Genomic DNA, 17,664 nt, shown 5'->3' with positions numbered 1-17,664 from the left:
TATTCTCTCCTTCTCCATCACAATCTAACCACAAGACCAGCCACTGACATTTCCTAGCTTCTTCTGGATCATTCAATATCTGAACTATTGCGCGGGAGATCTTTGAGCCAATCACTCATTCGGTCATATCTTTTGATCTGGCAGCTGGTTTTTGGATTGTAATATACCATTGGAAATCTCTTTCCGAGCTGCTCCTGACAAATAGACTTATGATATGTTTTGTGCTGATTATCATGTGAAAAACATCTGACAAAACCAGACATAGTAAGAGCTCATGTTGATCCCTAATGACAGGCCGCGAAGACTAGAACTAACAGTAGCGTCCATCGAAAGTATGCAACATGGGTATTCCTTGGATGAGGAATCAAATTTTGCATCCAACAAGTGTTTCCTCTCAAAATTTGAGTAAACCCATAGAAAGATAAGTTGAAAATATGAGTTGAAAAAATAGGTTTTTCTTTTTCCCTTGAAAATTTGATGATGTAATCTAATCTTATTTTATTATTTCCACTATTATTTTATAATTTACTTAGGAGGCCCATTTTAGACCTCAAAATTCCCCTAATGGCAAGCTCTGATCATATTGTGACCCCTTAGACTCTTACATATACCAAGGACGTATTATCATTTGAATCATCCAAGAATTGTTCATTTTTGTAATTCAAAGGAGGCTTACCCCTTGAAGAGGATAATTTTTAAGTCATTGATCTATCTTTTCCTCTATTTTGTGATTTGGTTTCATAACATTTGGTATCAAAGCTTTGGATTCTAGGGTTTCGCTAATTCAATAAATACATTGTGAAATTTTCATTATAACCTTTTTTATACCAATTTTCAGAAGCTAAAATTATGACCACATGGAGTTGAAATCTTGGTGAACTTATTTCCAAAATTTCATAACTTTGTTCGCTATATTTTCAGAGATATGGTCCAAAGAAGTTAGGGTTTCTTCATGCTCCAGAATTCAGTCTCAAACAGGTGACAGAGGGAAAACCGTCATAACTTTTTCTTCAAGCATCAGATTAGAATTTTGAAAAAAGTGAAAGAAACATAATGGAAAGTAGTGTCACATGTATCAATTTTAAAGATGAAGGCTGAAACAATGACACAAGGAATTTCGTACAAGTTCGCTCTAGTGAAACATTACATAATTAGGTCATTGTGGGAGATTTGGTATAAATTTATCTTGAAGAATCCAATCTCGGTATGACTTGTGGCAATAGAAATAATACTCATAGGGCTACCACAAGATGAAATTTCAAAATTTGGAGATCCTAAATTAAAATGGTACAACAACTTCAATATTGAGCTCCTAAAAAGCAAGAAAAAAGTGTATTTTTTTAAATTTTGCATAACTTTTGTTTGAAAAATAAGTTTGAAGTGATTAAAAGGGAATATTGAAGCATAGATATCAGTATTTGGTTCTCAAATTCCTCTGAAATAAAATAATTTTACACCCATTAAGCCCTTATAGATCTCTACTATGACTCATGAACAAGAAGAATTGTAACATGATATATCAAAATTATGCAACCAAGTGCAACAAATTTCGCTCTCACAAAGAGAAAACAAAGATGAATAAAAAGGGGACATGGATGACTTTAAAAGGGACATGGAAATTTTTAAGGATGGTTTAAAAGCATACATGGAATATTTGAAGTATGGTTTAAAAGCAGACATGGAAGCAATGAGGAATGTCAAGATGGAAGGATTGACAAAGTTGCTGCAAGAAAGGCTTCCGAATGGTGACAAGATAATCCATGAACATCATGATGAGGGAAAAAGGAGTATGAATTATGATTTTAGAGACTCTAGTGTTGGGTTTAAGGCCCACCACATTCCAAATATTGATATGAGGAAGTTTGATGGGAAGAATCCAGTAACATGGATACTACAAATGGAGGAATATTTTGATCTTCATGATGTGAAACACACACAAAAGGTACACGTTGCAACTTTATATTTAGAACCCAATCAATTTTTGTAGTATCGATGGTTTTGTTCCCATAAACCACTTTCCACTTGGTCAATTTCAACAGAGGAAATGTTAGAACATTATGAGGATACAAAGAGAAACACCTTCTTTTGCCAATTGATAAATCTCAAACAAAAGGGTTCAATGACGAAGCACATTGAGGACTTCCAAAAATTGAATATCAAGGTAACTGATATTCCAAAGGAGCATAAGATTAATGTATTCATAGGGACTTTGAAGGATAACATCCAACATGAGGATCTCCTTTGGGAACTTGATTCATTGGAGAAGGCATTCAGGGTGGCAAGAAAAGTTGAAAGCAAAAATTATGGAAACAAGGAAATCTACCACTCACAACTACAAAGATGGAAGTGTTGTTGTTCCTGGCCTTCCATAACCTGCAAGGTTGACACCACAAAAATTGGAGGAAAAAGACTGAAAGGGATTTGTTATATCTTTTTATATCAAATGCATTAAAGGTCATAAGTGTGATGAGAATAAATTATTCTAGATAGATTGTGAAGAGGAGGAAGAAAAGGAAAAAGAAACATCAAAAGAGGAGGATATATACCAGGAACCAACCACAGAGAAAGAAGAAATTAATCTGACCATATCTTGTAATGCATTGGTAGGAATTACCACTCCTTAAACTCTCAATATAAAATGATATATCAAAAAGAAAAAGGTAATTGTGCTGATTGATTCGGGTAGTAGCCATAATTTCATTCATTGTAACATAGCCAAGGAATTGAATTACTTCCTATATCCAGCACCAGAGTGTCAAGTGATAGTTGTAAATGGAGGAACTATAAATTGCTCTAGAAAGTGACATAATATGATATATCAAGCTAACCATGGGGTAATATGTATTGAATAGTCCAAGATTTCCATTCCAATGGGTGGTGTTGATGTTGTACAAGGAGTCCAATGGTTACAATCTTTGGGGGAAATAACTTTTAATTTTCAAGAAATTTTCTTGAATATTTTTTGGGAAGGAAAGGAAGTTGAATTAAGGGGTATCGTAGGTAAACCAGGAACGATAATCAAATATAATGGCATGACAAATATTTTGAAGAAAGAAAAACATGGTGTAATTGCACAATTATGCTCACTAGAGGTTTAAACATCAAAATCATCTATTTCTCCAGATCTCCAAAAAGTATTGGACAATCATTTCAAGGTATTTGAGACTCCCAAAGGACTCCCACCTATTCATGATAATGATCATGCTATTCATTTGATTCCAGAAAGTGTTCCTCCAATTGTCAGACCTTACAGATATCCATATGCCCAAAAGAGTGAAATTGAACGTATGGTTGTAGAAATGTTAGAAGCTGGTATAATTCAACTTAGTCAAATTTCTTTCTCTGCTCTAGTAGTATTGGTGCACAAGAAGGATGGATCATGGTGTATGTGTCAGGATTATAGGGATATCAACACGATCACGATTAAAGATACATTTCATATTCCTATCATTGATGAATTGTTGGATAAATTACGTGGAGAAATTTATTTCACCAAGTTGGATCTTCGTTCAGGATATCAAAAAATTAGAATGAAGATTTAAGACATTCCAAAAACAACATTCAAAATTCATGAGGGCCATTATTAATCTTTGGCCATGCCTTTTGGTCTTACTAATGCACCTTCCACATTTCAAGGTTTGATGAATTCCATTTTTCAAACCCTTCCTTAGAAAATTTTTGTTAGTATTTTTTGATGATATACTAATCTACAACAAGACTTGGAAGGATCATGTTCAACATGTTGACAGGGTGCTCAAACTATTGGAGGAGAAATAATTATATGCAAAAACCTCCAAATGTTTATTTGGAGTACATGAGGTGGAATATTTGGGTCATATTGTATCTGAGGGTGTTAAGGTGGACCCTAACAAAATTAAATCCATTAAGGAATGGAAAATCCCCACAACCATAAATTAGTTTCGAGGATTTCTCAGGTTGATAGGGTATTATTGCGAGTTTGTTAAGAATTATGGGAGAATAGCAGCACCTCTATCAACATTGCTGAAGAAAGATGCATTTTCTTGGACTCCAGAAGGTCAAGCATCAGTGTTGGCAACGCAAGATTTCACAAAAACTATTATCGTGGAATGTGATGCCTTAGGAAATGGAATTGGTGTTGTATTAATGCAAGAAGGAAGACCCATTTCTTTTGAAAGTCATCCAATCATAGGAAAGTATTTACAAAAACCTATTTATGAAAAGGAAATGTTTGAAATACTACATGCACTAAAGAAATGACGACCTTACTTATTGGGAAGACACTTCAAGGTAAAAAAATATCATGATAATCTTAAATACTTTTTGGAACAAAGATTATCTTCAAAAGAGTAACAAAAATGGGTCACAAATATGTTGTTGCAGATGCACTTTGAAATCATATACAAAAAAGGGAAGAAAAATGTTGTTGTACATGCACTCTCAAGAAAGGATGAGGATGTGGAAGAATCACTTTGTTCCATTTCTATTATCAACCCTGATTGGATAACCGAACCAAGGGATGAATGGAAGAGTGATGAAGAGGTGTGGACACTCATTCAAAAGCTGTAGCTAGATCCTAGTACATCCAAGACATTTAGCTAGAAAAATGACTCATTATGGTACAAAGATTGCTTATATCTTTGTAAGAATTCCCAACTCAAGAAAAATATTATTTTGGAATTGCACACCTCTCCTTTAGTAGGGCACTCAATATTTTTAAAAACTTACCACATAGTCAAGAAGGAATTTTTTTGGGATGGACTTAAATTTGATATTCAGAAGTTTGTGGTAGAATGTTTGGTTTTCCAAAAAAGTAAAGTTAAGACAATTAAGACCTTGGGTCTATTACAACCTTTAGCCATTCCAAGTCAGCATTGGGAGGAGGTCTCAATGGATTTTATCACAAGTTTACCCAAGTCTAAAGGAAAGAGTGTGATCATGGTGGTAGTTGATAGAATTACCAAGTATGCACACTTTTGTGCATTATCTCATCCTTTTAAAGCCAATATAGTTGCTACTGAATTTATGGAAATAATTCAAAAGCTACATGGAAACCAAAAGATTATTGTAAGTGACAAAGATCCCATTTTCACTAGAAATTTTTGGACGAAATTATTTTCTTGTCTTGGTACACAATTAGCTCATAACTCATCTTATCATCCTAAATATAACGGGAAAATTGAGATAATAAAAAAAAGTTTGGAAGGATATATTTATTTCTTTGTATCTGATAAAAAACACAATGGTTCAAGTGGTTACCTCTAGCTAAATGGTGGTATAACACTTCCTTCCATACTGCAAAAAAAATGACCCCATTTATGGAACTTTATGGACATCATCCACCATCCATCACATCATATTTAAAAGAAAATATAAGGTTCAAGCATTGGAAGATCACATTGAGCATCAATAACAGTTCTCCAACTCCTAAAGGATAACCTCACTCTGACGCATAATCAAATGAAACAATAAGAAAATCAATATCATAATGAAAGAAATTTTTATGTAGGCGACTTGATATTTTTACGGCTACAACCATACAAACAAATGTCCCTCAAGCAAGCTGAGAAGGATAATAAATTATCACCCAAGTACTATGGTCTCTACAAGGTGTTACAAAATATTGGTACTATGGCATACAAATTGGAGTTGCCTGCATCTTCTAGAGTACAGTTAGTTTTCCATGTTTCATGCTTAAATAAGGTTAGCAGTAGCAAGATCCCAGTTCAAAAAATGTTACCAGAACTTGACGAAGAAGGAAAAATCATATTTGAACCTGAAGCAGTCACGAAAACAATAACATGACAACTACAAAATCGATTAATTTCACAGTATCTCATTGAGTGGAAGAACTTACCCGTTAAATATTCCACACGTAGGGCATGTTAGGTCCCTATAATACGAGTGTATTCCACTTATTTTTATTTTTAGTGTAGACCCCTATTGTTATTGTTATTCCCATGTATCCCCCATGTTGTTATTGTTGTGCCTAATAGAATCCCACTATTGTTATTGTTGTTCCCTTACTTTATTATTGTTATGTAGGCTTTGATTATATTGTGACCCCTTAGACTCCTATATATACCAAGGGGCCTTATCATTTGAATAATCTAAGAATTGTTCATTTATGTAATGTAAAGGAGGTTTCCCCCACGAAGAGGATAATGTTTAAGTCATTGATCTATATTTTCTTCTATTTTGTGAGCTGGTTGCATAACAACTATGGGTTAGAGCTAGGTGCAAGAGGGGTCCAAATTTAAAAGGACAAGAGATAGAGAATTGGATATCAGGGTATCGATCCTTCAATTATTAGGCATTCAGAGATTGAGATATCAACTGGCAAGTTTTTACCACGATATAGAGAGATCCTAAACATATGTTAGCTAAAGGGGATAATATATGATATTTATTTCCTATTATTGGGTGTTGGGGATATTGGATTTCAAGATGTTGTGATGTGCATGATACTACATAAATACCTGATATTGATAAATCCTAACACGACCATTAAATAATAGGAATTTACAATCAAATGACTGTGGTTATCAATTTTCAAAGATTCGATATTGGAATGTTGACATATTAAGTTTCATCTATTGAACCATATTTGAAACATCGGTTAGCACAAAACCCTGATATTGATTTACCTTGTATGTATATTGAATAATATATATATTTACATTGGTTAATATTTGCTATCAAGACGTTTGTTATTGGATTTTTATGTAATGGGGTATAGACTATTGGGAGTCGAGAGATTAGGTACCAAGAGGTCAAAGCACCAATTATTGGTGCTTCCTCCTAACATCGATGGGCCCAATAAAGTGTAGAGGTGGCAACCAACAAAGTAGTCTTGGTGTCATATGACGGTGACATGGCATGTTGATGAGATGACTCCATGGAATGTTGGTGAGATAATGACATGAAATGTTGATGTGTCATGATGATGTGGCACAAAACATCTCTAGGATGACATGGCATGTTAACATGGTGATAAGATGTGGCATGATTTGGACTAAAGTGCTAAGGTGGCACTCGAGGTAGAGGTGACATGGAATTCACGATATTGGGATGTAGGACTATTAGGAGTTAGGTATTACATTGTATAACTTATACCACAAACCCTCGATATTGATGAATCTCGATAAGTTTATCATTTTATAGATATCATTCCATCAACTGACGTCCATTATTGGATTAAGTTGAATTTCAAAAAATATTGTGTTATACTGCCTAGTGGCTAGGGGGCCTAGTGACCCATTAGATGGAAACATAAACTGATGGGAAGATGGATTCCTCTTAATTAAGGATTTGTTATTCAAATCAAATTGAGATAAAGTAATTGGAAGCCAACCTATACTAGTGATATTTCACTTGGGGGGTTGGTCAAAAAATATGACATCCTATGGATTGGAAGTGATGATGTGATAGTTGACGTGGAAATTCATGGTAGTGACATGTGGATAAGGACCACCACATGCCTACCAAGTGGCATATTATGATTTTTTAAGTGGCCAGTGGAGGGAAATATTCTAGGGGGAATAACTTTGTGTCTAGGGTATAGATTGGGATGTAGTTTATATTGTTGGAGATAGGGACTGGATACTCCATATCCTTAATAAAACATTAAGGGAATGGGTATTTTCCACAATCAATGGTGGTTACCTTGCTTGGGGCATAATTTGGGAAAGTTTCCCTTTGTATTATTGGTTTTTCTATGGTTTTTCTCATCTCATTATTTTTTTGAGTGGATTTTTTATCCTCCTTTCTCTTTTAGACATCTAGTTGTCCACTTCCTCTAGTCTGTTCCTCTCTTGGCCTATATTTCCTCACCTTCTCTCCTTATATCCCATGCTTAGTCCTCAACCTTTGTGGATTTTTTTTTCTCATTGAGTTGGAATTATCCACTATTTTTCTATTGGTCTTGGTCCTGCTCTTCCCCACTCACCTTTCCCTTAGTCCCCTTCCCTTCCATATCTTCTATATAAGTCATGCCTCATAGTGATAATTCGTTTTATGGTCATGGCCATAATAGAAGAGAGGAGACTCCTCAAACCATATCTCAGGCCACTGTGGAGGATTCAGTTCATTACTATTGAGAATGTACCTCCCATTCTACTTAGGAAGAGATGGATTTAGTAGAATGTGAGGCTCGAGTAGAATGCAAGTTCCTGTTGGATATTGAGGTGGAGGAGAATTTTGGAGAGTTGATTCATGATACAAGAAATACACAATCTAGAAAAACCTAATACATGCAAACAATTGACTTATATTGGTAGATGAAGACTATGATGGGAAAAGTCTTGGAGGAGCAAAGTAAATCCCAAGATGAAATACTTCTTTGCAAGGATGCCCTACAACAACATATTAGACAACAAAGATTCAATGTTGGCAGAGAAAATTGTCAATATGGACTTCTACAATAGTGAGGATGATGAAAAAGCTCCAACTCCCACCCAAGTGATTTCTCCTATAGGTTAATCATGGTCTATGTTATATCATTTTAGAGTTATAGGAGATTTTGCAAGCAATCCTACATTGTTTTTAGTTTCTATTACGTTTTATTTCCATTGTTTTATATAAATGCAAATTATTCTACTTATAGCAATATTATAAAACAATTGGCATTAATTTTGTGATTTCAGACTTATTATCTATGCTACTACTTTGGTTTCCCTAGTGGAAAACAAATATGCATAGATTTGTAATGTTTTCATTTTGATCAACTATTACAAGGTCAACCCGAATTACAAAAAAAATATTGACTATGATATGTATTTTCAATAAACATTTTATAGTTAAATAATTTCATAAACAACAATGATATGTACAATTGTATGTTTTATGAACAACTTCTTTCATCACAACTTTAGAATCAAAATAAAATATTTATATGTAATGTTGTAGTGTAACTCTTTTATAAATGTTGTATAGATTGAGTGAGCCTAATGGTTAAGATCATGTGCTTCCATGTTAGATGTCATAGGTTTAAGTCTAAAGGGGAGTGGGTTGGAGTGAAATGAATCATATGTCACTATGAAAATAATTATTTATTTTTTAATACTTTATTTTTCATAATTAACCATTTGAAATTTACATGATTTTAATTCTACTTTTTTTGTTTGCTAGTTTATGTGAGTCATGAGATGACTCACACAAATGACTTGTGGCTCGAGTGTCCATGACCCAGGGGCATATAAATCATCAAAATCGCCTAAGGATCACACCCGACCTGGGACACACCAACTCTTAGCATGGATAATTTTTTTCCCACAGAGTTTCGAAACCAGTGACTTTTACACCACATAGTGCCTTAACAAAATACCATGTCACCATATTCTCTATGCCCCGTGGGCTACATGGTTTTAGTTCTTTAAAAATAATGTTATTTTTGTTTTATCTTTCATTAGTATTTAATATCCAGAGTTATTATGGATCTTAGGCTGGAATATGACCCCTCAATCATGTTATTATTATCATTATAATTTAAAATAATTAATGTTAAATAATTATTAAGATTAGTATTAATAATAAAATTAGTTAAGAAAATAATTAATAAATTGATAAATAAATAAGTATTAATTATTAATGTTATTATTAACATTAATTAAGGAAAAAAATTATTATTAAATACTGATTAATTTAGATTTTTTTTTTTTGCTAGGTAATGTGAGTCCTGAGATGACTGACATGCCTAACATGTGGCTTGAGTAGACGCGACTCAGGGGCATCTAAGCCATCAAAATCACATGGGAATTGCACTCAACCTATGCCACACCAACTCTTAACATGGCTGGCATGGCTGGAATTTTTCCCTCAAAGTTTCGAACAGGTGACCTTTACACCATGTAGTGCCTTAATAGAACACCCTGTCATGTCTACTCTATGCCCCATGGGCTTATAATAATTAAATAATAATTAGTTGATTATAACGTATGAATATAAATATTAATTTAATATTATTATAAATAAATATAAATGAATATTATTATTAATTTAATAATATTATAAAATAATAATAATAAGTTAATTAATATAAATATTAATTTATGAGTTATAATAAATAAATAATAATATTTTACACGCTAAAAGGAAGGTTTGCACCTTGACAGATTTGATACCTCTTGGGGCATGATAGATCTAGAGTTAGATTGATCTAGGTCGGTATCAATGTTTTACAATATTTTTATCGGTACTAGGATTTATAAAAGTAAAAATGTTATATTTATATAATAATACATCAAATTGGTGTATGATACTTCAATTTAATGATTTGATTGCTAAAATTTGTAAATGTGGCCTAGGTTGTTAGCTCAAGTGGTTGGGAGCATGGTTTGTTCTCCAATCCATCCGAGTTAAATTCCAAGGGACATGTTTTGTTTGTTGTGATAAGTCTTGAAGAGTAGGTGCCCCCTTGCTAAAAGTTACAAGTTTGGCCTTGGTTGTTAGTTCGAGTGGTTGGGAGGATGGTTTGTTCTCCCATCCACTCGTGTTCAATTCCAAGGGACATGTTGGGAATGTTGTGATAAGGCTTGAAAAATAGCCTCCCAACCCACCCAACTTATTGACTATTTCTAAGTCATAGGTTATTGGTGTATTTGATGGCTTGCAAGATGTTGGTTATACTCTTGGTGTTATAGTGGTAGCTCGAGGATTGGGTACTAGGCCTCACTTAGAATACTGCAACATGTAACCTATTCACCATTGTTAAAAACAAAATCACAATGGTGGCTTGGGTGGTTGGGAAAATGGTTTGTTTTCCCCTCCACCTAGGATCAATTTCCATAGAGGGACATTTGGGCATGTTGTGATAAGGCTTGAACAATAGGTTCCCTACTCATCTATTGATGTATCGACTCTTTAGTCATAAGTTATGCATCATAAGTGATGCCTCTTTCTAAGTCATATGTTATTGATATATTAGCTTGTACTCTTTTGGATATATTCTTGGTGTTTTTATTGTGGGCCTCAGCTAGATTACTCCAATGTGTTACCAGTTTTCCATATTTTAATGTTTACATTTTTACAAAGATGTACATGCTCTAACCCCCTTGGACTTGAACTTATGACCTTTTAGAACAAAACACATGTTCTTAACCATTAAACCCACTCAAACTGTACATGCATATAGAAATTTGACCTTCCCTTATATTATGGTCTATAATCTGTTGGGTTGCCATCATTGACCTATTGACATGCATCTATGAGCTTGTCATCAATAAACCATCAAGATACACTTGGGCTCCCACCAAACCTATCAACGCACATTTAGGAGTTTTCCATCAACGACCTATTGAGATAACTAGTCCTTTTAATGAATATCGAGTACTCCATTTATATTCTGGAATGACTTACTCATTAAAGTAAATTCCAAGCTAGTGTTGATATCTAAAACTCTATTCAATTGGACTTGCTAAGAGAAATTTCAGGATCTTGAAGCATTTATAGGAGGCAAAGAATTACTATTCTATGTTTTGAATTTTTTTGTCATAATCTAGTGATACAATTCTTGGAAATATTGTGATTTTTTTATTGTTTAAATTGAGCTTTTGAATGCATAAATGGATTCAACGCTGTAAAAAAATGTAAAGCAAGATTGTGGAGAATACATAGATTAAACTTATTCCAACAAATCCTTACTAAACTTTAAGTAATAATAACCGAAAGATCGGATATGGAGGAAAAATGGTGATGGAGCTCCTGCAAACCCTAAGAGATGGTTCTGGCACACTCTCTTTGGGATTACCTTCTTCTTGTGACTCGATCTAGTTTTCCACACTCCCCACCCAGTTGACCCCTATCTCCTATTGCAGTTTTCTTTCTGTTATTCTGGCATCGGGGTCATCGGTTACTATTTGGGCATCTATCTATTGACACATTTTTCTGGGTTTCTTTTCTCCCACAGGTTGTCGATTAGGATGGAGGAAGACATGGTCGATTATTATGAGGATCCATATGCTTCGGTGCTGATTTGGATGATCTCACGCCCACAACTACCGGTCACCACTACCAACATATCACTGCATCTCCCCTCTTCGTTGGCCGGTGATCCTAGGGTTTATACAGTTCCAGATTATCATTCTTTTTCTCTCCCGGCTCAACCATTCCTCCCATCGACCGGTCCGTCTAAATCATCGTTGCCAAATTCTAGGACCCTTGATGATGCCTTTATCTCTCTCGGCACAGATTTCTCCCCGCCCTCCTTGGCTTCACTCTAGTTCCTAGTGACTTGCCTAGAACTCTCCACTACCTCATTCTCATCCAAGCCCCCTGTTTTCCCCTCCATTATGAACCTTTTTCCTCCCCTTACTACAGAACAAGACTCTCAACTCCCCCTTCATCCTATCCATCATCTTCTGTCTCGCTCCCCCTGATTTCAAACCCTCCCACCTCGGGTTATTTCGTTGGTATCTCTCTCCCTCCTCTGGATTTGGATGGGGGTCCTTAGGTTGGTTCTGGTACTGGTCCTCCTCCCACTCCATCTGATATTCCCCCCATTGGAAAGTTGGGCAGGCCTACGAAGAAGCACAAAGGAGTCAAGGTCAGGACCAGGAAGATCTCTCTCACCTTTGGCGAAGATCTCCATATGGGTGATGTGATTGATACCTCCAATCAGGTACTGGTTGGGCGAGTTCGTGGAATATCATATTCGACTGCACATCTACGACAGTGGATATTGGAAATTTTGGGTCAGGTGATCAATGAATTACCATCTGTGGTAACTCTTTCACATGGCTGGTTTGCACTTCACTTCTAGTGCTCTAAATTCATCCCATGGGTCTTATCAAAGTATTGGCATATTGAGTTTTCTCTAGTTTTGATCAAAAGATGGAGTCCTCTTTTTTATCTGGAGCGTGAACATTTGGGGGTTGGTCCTATTTGGGTTCGACTGCCTGGATTACCACTTCACTTTTGGTTGGAAGATGTCTTCAAGAGAATTGGTAATGCTCGGGCACCTACTTGGATTATGACAAATCCTATATTGTTACTAGGAACATGGCTATGACACACATTCTGTTGCATTTGGATACAAGAGAGGGGTTAGAGGAGAACCTACAAATTCACTAGAGAAATATTTTCTGAATACAAATTCTTGATTATGAGGGGGTGCCCTATCGCTGCCGACGATGCCACAAAATTGGGCACTTATACAAGGACTACCCTCTTCTTGCATCTAGCTTTGCCTCAGTGGCTCATCCAAAATATGTTGTAGATGATAATCCCACTGAAATGCGGGGCAAGCGTCTTTCTCAGGCTGATGGCTTCCCATCAATGTATGCTCAGCCAAACCGTGGAGCTTGCATGGAGATTGTTCGCCCCCATCCCTGCGTATTACCAGATCTCGTGCGGCTACAAAAATGATTGCCTCTAATGTGTCTATTTCTTCCATTGCACCCTCCCTTAATTATGATTATTTATCTGATTGCTTTCATAGTATATCCATTTCTCATTGCAACACTGCACCTGCATTTATCCCTCCTCTATTTCGTGTTCTCTAGTGCCCTCTCTGCCTATTTTTACCTCTAAGCCCCCTACTATACCTGATGTCCCTGGCTCTGTCCCATCATTTGAGCCTTCCATTGACTCTAGTAAGATTCACCATTATAATCGATGTTCCCTTACCAAGTCTTCTCCTGGTGATCGTTGTGGCATCAGTGTTGTCCCTCCCCACACAACCTCTAAAAATGCTCGGAGCTGACACTCCAATATGTCCAAGGATATATTCTAGGCGGGACTGGACATGGCTCATGGTCGAAAACCTCCTATTGACAAGGTCCTTATAGAATTGACCTCTCCTCCCCTTGGTTCCCATGAACTAGCTATCCTTCAATTGTCGTGGGTTGGCTAGTCCCGCAGAGAAACTAGACTTTCGACGTTTGATTAAGACAGAGATGGTGGCCATCATTTTTCTTCAAGAAACACTTTCTCCTTGTTCTTTGATCATCCCCACCCTTGAGGCCCACATCCCAGGATGTCACTTTAATGCATTGGATGTTCGTGGGTGATCTGGTGGCCTGGCTCTGGTATTGAATCCTTGGGTTGTCAAACTGTTGAATATTTGGGGTGGGGGGGGTATCATTGGCGTTGATATATTTTCCTCTAAATTTGGGAAGGAGCTGAAACTTATTAATGTATATGTTCCCTGCATCACCAGGCTCATTTTTGGGACAAGATCCTAGATCATTCATATATGCAAGCTGACAATATCATCCTTGGGGGTGATCTAATTTCTCTATTGGCCATGCATGATCCTGGGGACATAATGCACAACTTGACCTCTATCTGATCATATTAGCTCTTTGTTGGAGGATCATAACCTTTTTTATATTCCCATGGCACGGTTGCAACCTACCTAGTGTAATTGGACGAATGGAGATGCTTCGATTGCCAGAAGGTTGGAAAAATTCCTTATGAAGGACCCTCTTTTGGACCTCCTTTCTTTATATCTGCAATGGGTGGGATCTGGTGGATTGTCTGATCACTCACCCATTTACCTAGAATTTTCTCATGTTGGTCGTAAGCCTAAAGCCCCCTACAAATTCAATTCCACCTGGATCAATGATGAGGGTTACATGAAAATGATCACTAATTATTAGAAGGCTCACCCTCTTACACCTGGTCAACCTGTTTCTGAAGATTTTGCCAAAAAGATGCTCTATCTCAAGCAAAAATCCATTGATTGGGCCAGGGATAAAAGACACAAGGATGATCAGACTCTAAAATGCATTGAAGTGGAACTTGCTAAGCTGGTGGACAGGGATGGGTGTGGGTTTGTCACCATTGAAGCCAAAATGTGACTTACAAAAATTTAAATGGACCGAAACAAAATTTTGAAGGAGAGAGAGGAAACATGGAGGCTTCAGAGTCATGCCATTTGGCTACAGTCGGGAGATGATATACAAAGTCTTACCATCATTTTGCAAATGGACGACGGGCTACCAACACCATCTGGCATCTGGTGGATGATGTCGACCAATAGGTAAAGTCCTTCCACCAATTGGCTTCCCCAGTACTTCTTATTTTAGTCAGCTATTCAGGGCTTCACAGGATGCCAATCTCACAGAGATCATCAAGGTGGCTGGATTTTTCCCTAGGTTTTTTAATCAAGAATTGGTTGAGGACCTTGATTTTCCTGTTATTTTGGGGGAACTGGAAGGCACACTTAAATGGTTTAAGAAGGACAAAATCCCTGGACTGGATGGCTGACCAATTGATTTTTATCTTGCATTTTTCGATGTATTTGGAAATGATCTCCTTCAGGTCATTGAAGAATGCAGGATGGGGGGCCGAATGTATGATGCATTCAACTCTACATTTATTGCACTTATACCCAAAATAGATGTTCCTCAAACTTTCAATGATTTTCGACCTATTTCGCTCTGCAACTGCATATATAAGATCATTGCAAAGATCATATCAAATCACCTCAAGGCCATCTTATTTGAGTTTATATCTCCGAAACAATTTCCTTTTCTTGACCACAAGCAGATCCATGAAGCACTTGGCACTGCACAAGAGGTCTTACACTCCATCAAAACAAAGAGGCTAAAACGTATTCTCCTCAAGATTGATCTGGCTAAGGCCTTTGACCACACTAGTTGGCTCTATATGAGGTTGTTATTGACTCATTTGGGCTTTCCTTTATCTTTCATTCAATGGATTATGTTTTGTATTACTAATGTCTCTTATAGTGTTCTTGTCAATGGCTCTGCCTCATATTTCCTTCATGCTGAGTGAGGCCTCAGACAAGGCTGCCTCCTCTCACCTCTTCTCTTCTTTCTTGTCATGGAAGGGTTGAGTCGATATATATCAGAGGAAAAAAGACAAGGCAAACTGATGGGCATCAATATCACAAACACTTGCATCCTTACCCATCTCTATTTGTTGACGATGTACTGATATTTCTTAATGGATCAATTGGGGATGTTACTGCATTCTCTTTTGTTTTTCAATCATTCTATTTTTCTACAGGAATGTAATGCAATCATCTCAAATCTACATTGACTAATATTGGATGCACTCAAATGAAATCCACTTAGCACAACAACAATTCCATACACCTTTCTCCCTTTGATGAAGGGCTCAAATATTTGGGATTTCGGCTCAAGCCTGTAAAATACAAGATTGTTGATTGGGTTTGGCTTGTGGCTAAGATCAAAAGGCGACTGAATATTTGGCATCATAGATGGCTTTCCAGGGCTGGCAGACTTGTCCTCATCAAATCTGTTTTGGAAGCTACTCGATGTACTGGATGTCATTTGCTTGGATTTTGAGGGGTATATTACATACAATACAATAGTTGTGTTGTAGATTCATATGGAAGGGCAAACAAGAAGGGCACATTTTTTCTTGGGCTAGATGGGATATTCTTTCCCTCCCCAAAAAATGGGGAGGATGGGGCATGAAAAATTTAGAAGTATTTGCTAATTCTCTAGCAATCAAATTAGGGTGGATTGTTCTTACCTCCAAGAAGCTTTGGGCAGAGGTGGTCTCTGAGAAGTATATATCCCCACTCCATCCCTCAATTGAATCCGACAACCTACTTGGGACAAATCAAACATTTCTACAATTTGGAGGGTGGTCCTTAACTCGCTTGCATATATCAGAGATGGATTGACCTAGAAGATTTGGAAATGGAAACTTAGTTTGTATTGGTTTGGACCCATCGATTGGATGCGGGAATGTCTTTTAATTACCTTAGGAACTGCTTCACTACCCCACCAATACTAGTTTTACTAGAATTGCCCATATTTTTTATCAGGGAAACTCTTCTATCTTCAGACAAGTCTGGAAATCTTCTAAATTGTGGGCATCCCTCCCATCTGGCAAAACTACTGGAAATTTTATACCAATTCTCTTTCATAATCTCATGTCTGGATCACTGAGGGGGAGGATGAGCTTATTTGGGCTCACTCACTGAATGGAAAATACTCCCCAAAGTATGGTTACCTTCATATTTTTTCAGATCACAAGCCCTATCCCTGCTTGGTGATGGAATGTTCTCCGGAAATTTTAGGCAACACCCAAAGCCAAGTTATTTATGTGGTGCATTCTCCGAAACAAGGTTCCTACTGGGGACAATGTCCAAAAGCGAACCTATCATGGCCCATCTGGTGTTCTCTATGCAAACAAGGCTCAAAAACTATTGACCAACTATTTCTTACTTGCCCTATTACACTGCCTTCTGACAAGAAGTACTTACACTTCTTTCATCTTCAATCTAGATGGCAAGGGGAGGATATATTGGAGGCTTGGCATTTGTGGTGGTCAACAACTCAAACACACAAGATCCAAAATCTTCCCATACTGATTTGCTGGAGTATTGGGCTACAAAGGAATAAATCATATTCTCTGGCACGTTACCTCATTGGCCGCATGTTTCTGCTCACCTATATCTCTTTATATCATTGTATCCAGGAGGAAGACAAGACCGACCCCATTAGTGCGCAACATCTCCGCTGAGATTATTGACAGGGAATACACACCATGGGCATATTTTTTTGATGACTCGCCACATGCATACCCTAGTGTGGCAGGCGGCATTATTTCTCTCTGTCATTTATTATATTTTGCACTTGAGAAAGGTTGTCATCGATTACAGAGTTTTGGTGACTCTAAACTAATTCATAAATGGTTTAATCATCAATCTGCATCTCACATTCACACACTCCGACATATTTTGGA

The 17,664-nt window shown here is 36.8% G+C and overlaps 1 pseudogene; it reads right to left on the bottom strand.

Annotated features, from left to right (window-relative positions):
* The window catches only part of LOC149220511 (uncharacterized), a 43,347-nt pseudogene that overhangs the window by 3,798 nt on the left and 21,885 nt on the right, over window positions 1-17,664 (bottom strand).

This window comes from Pinus tabuliformis, chromosome Q (genome assembly GCF_031772625.1).
Source record: "Pinus tabuliformis cultivar Carrire ecotype Pingquan chromosome Q, CPIR1, whole genome shotgun sequence".
Taxonomy (NCBI): Eukaryota; Viridiplantae; Streptophyta; class Pinopsida; order Pinales; family Pinaceae; genus Pinus; species Pinus tabuliformis.
Note: the sequence above shows the minus strand (reverse complement) of the source record. Positions and strands in the feature narration are given on the sequence as shown.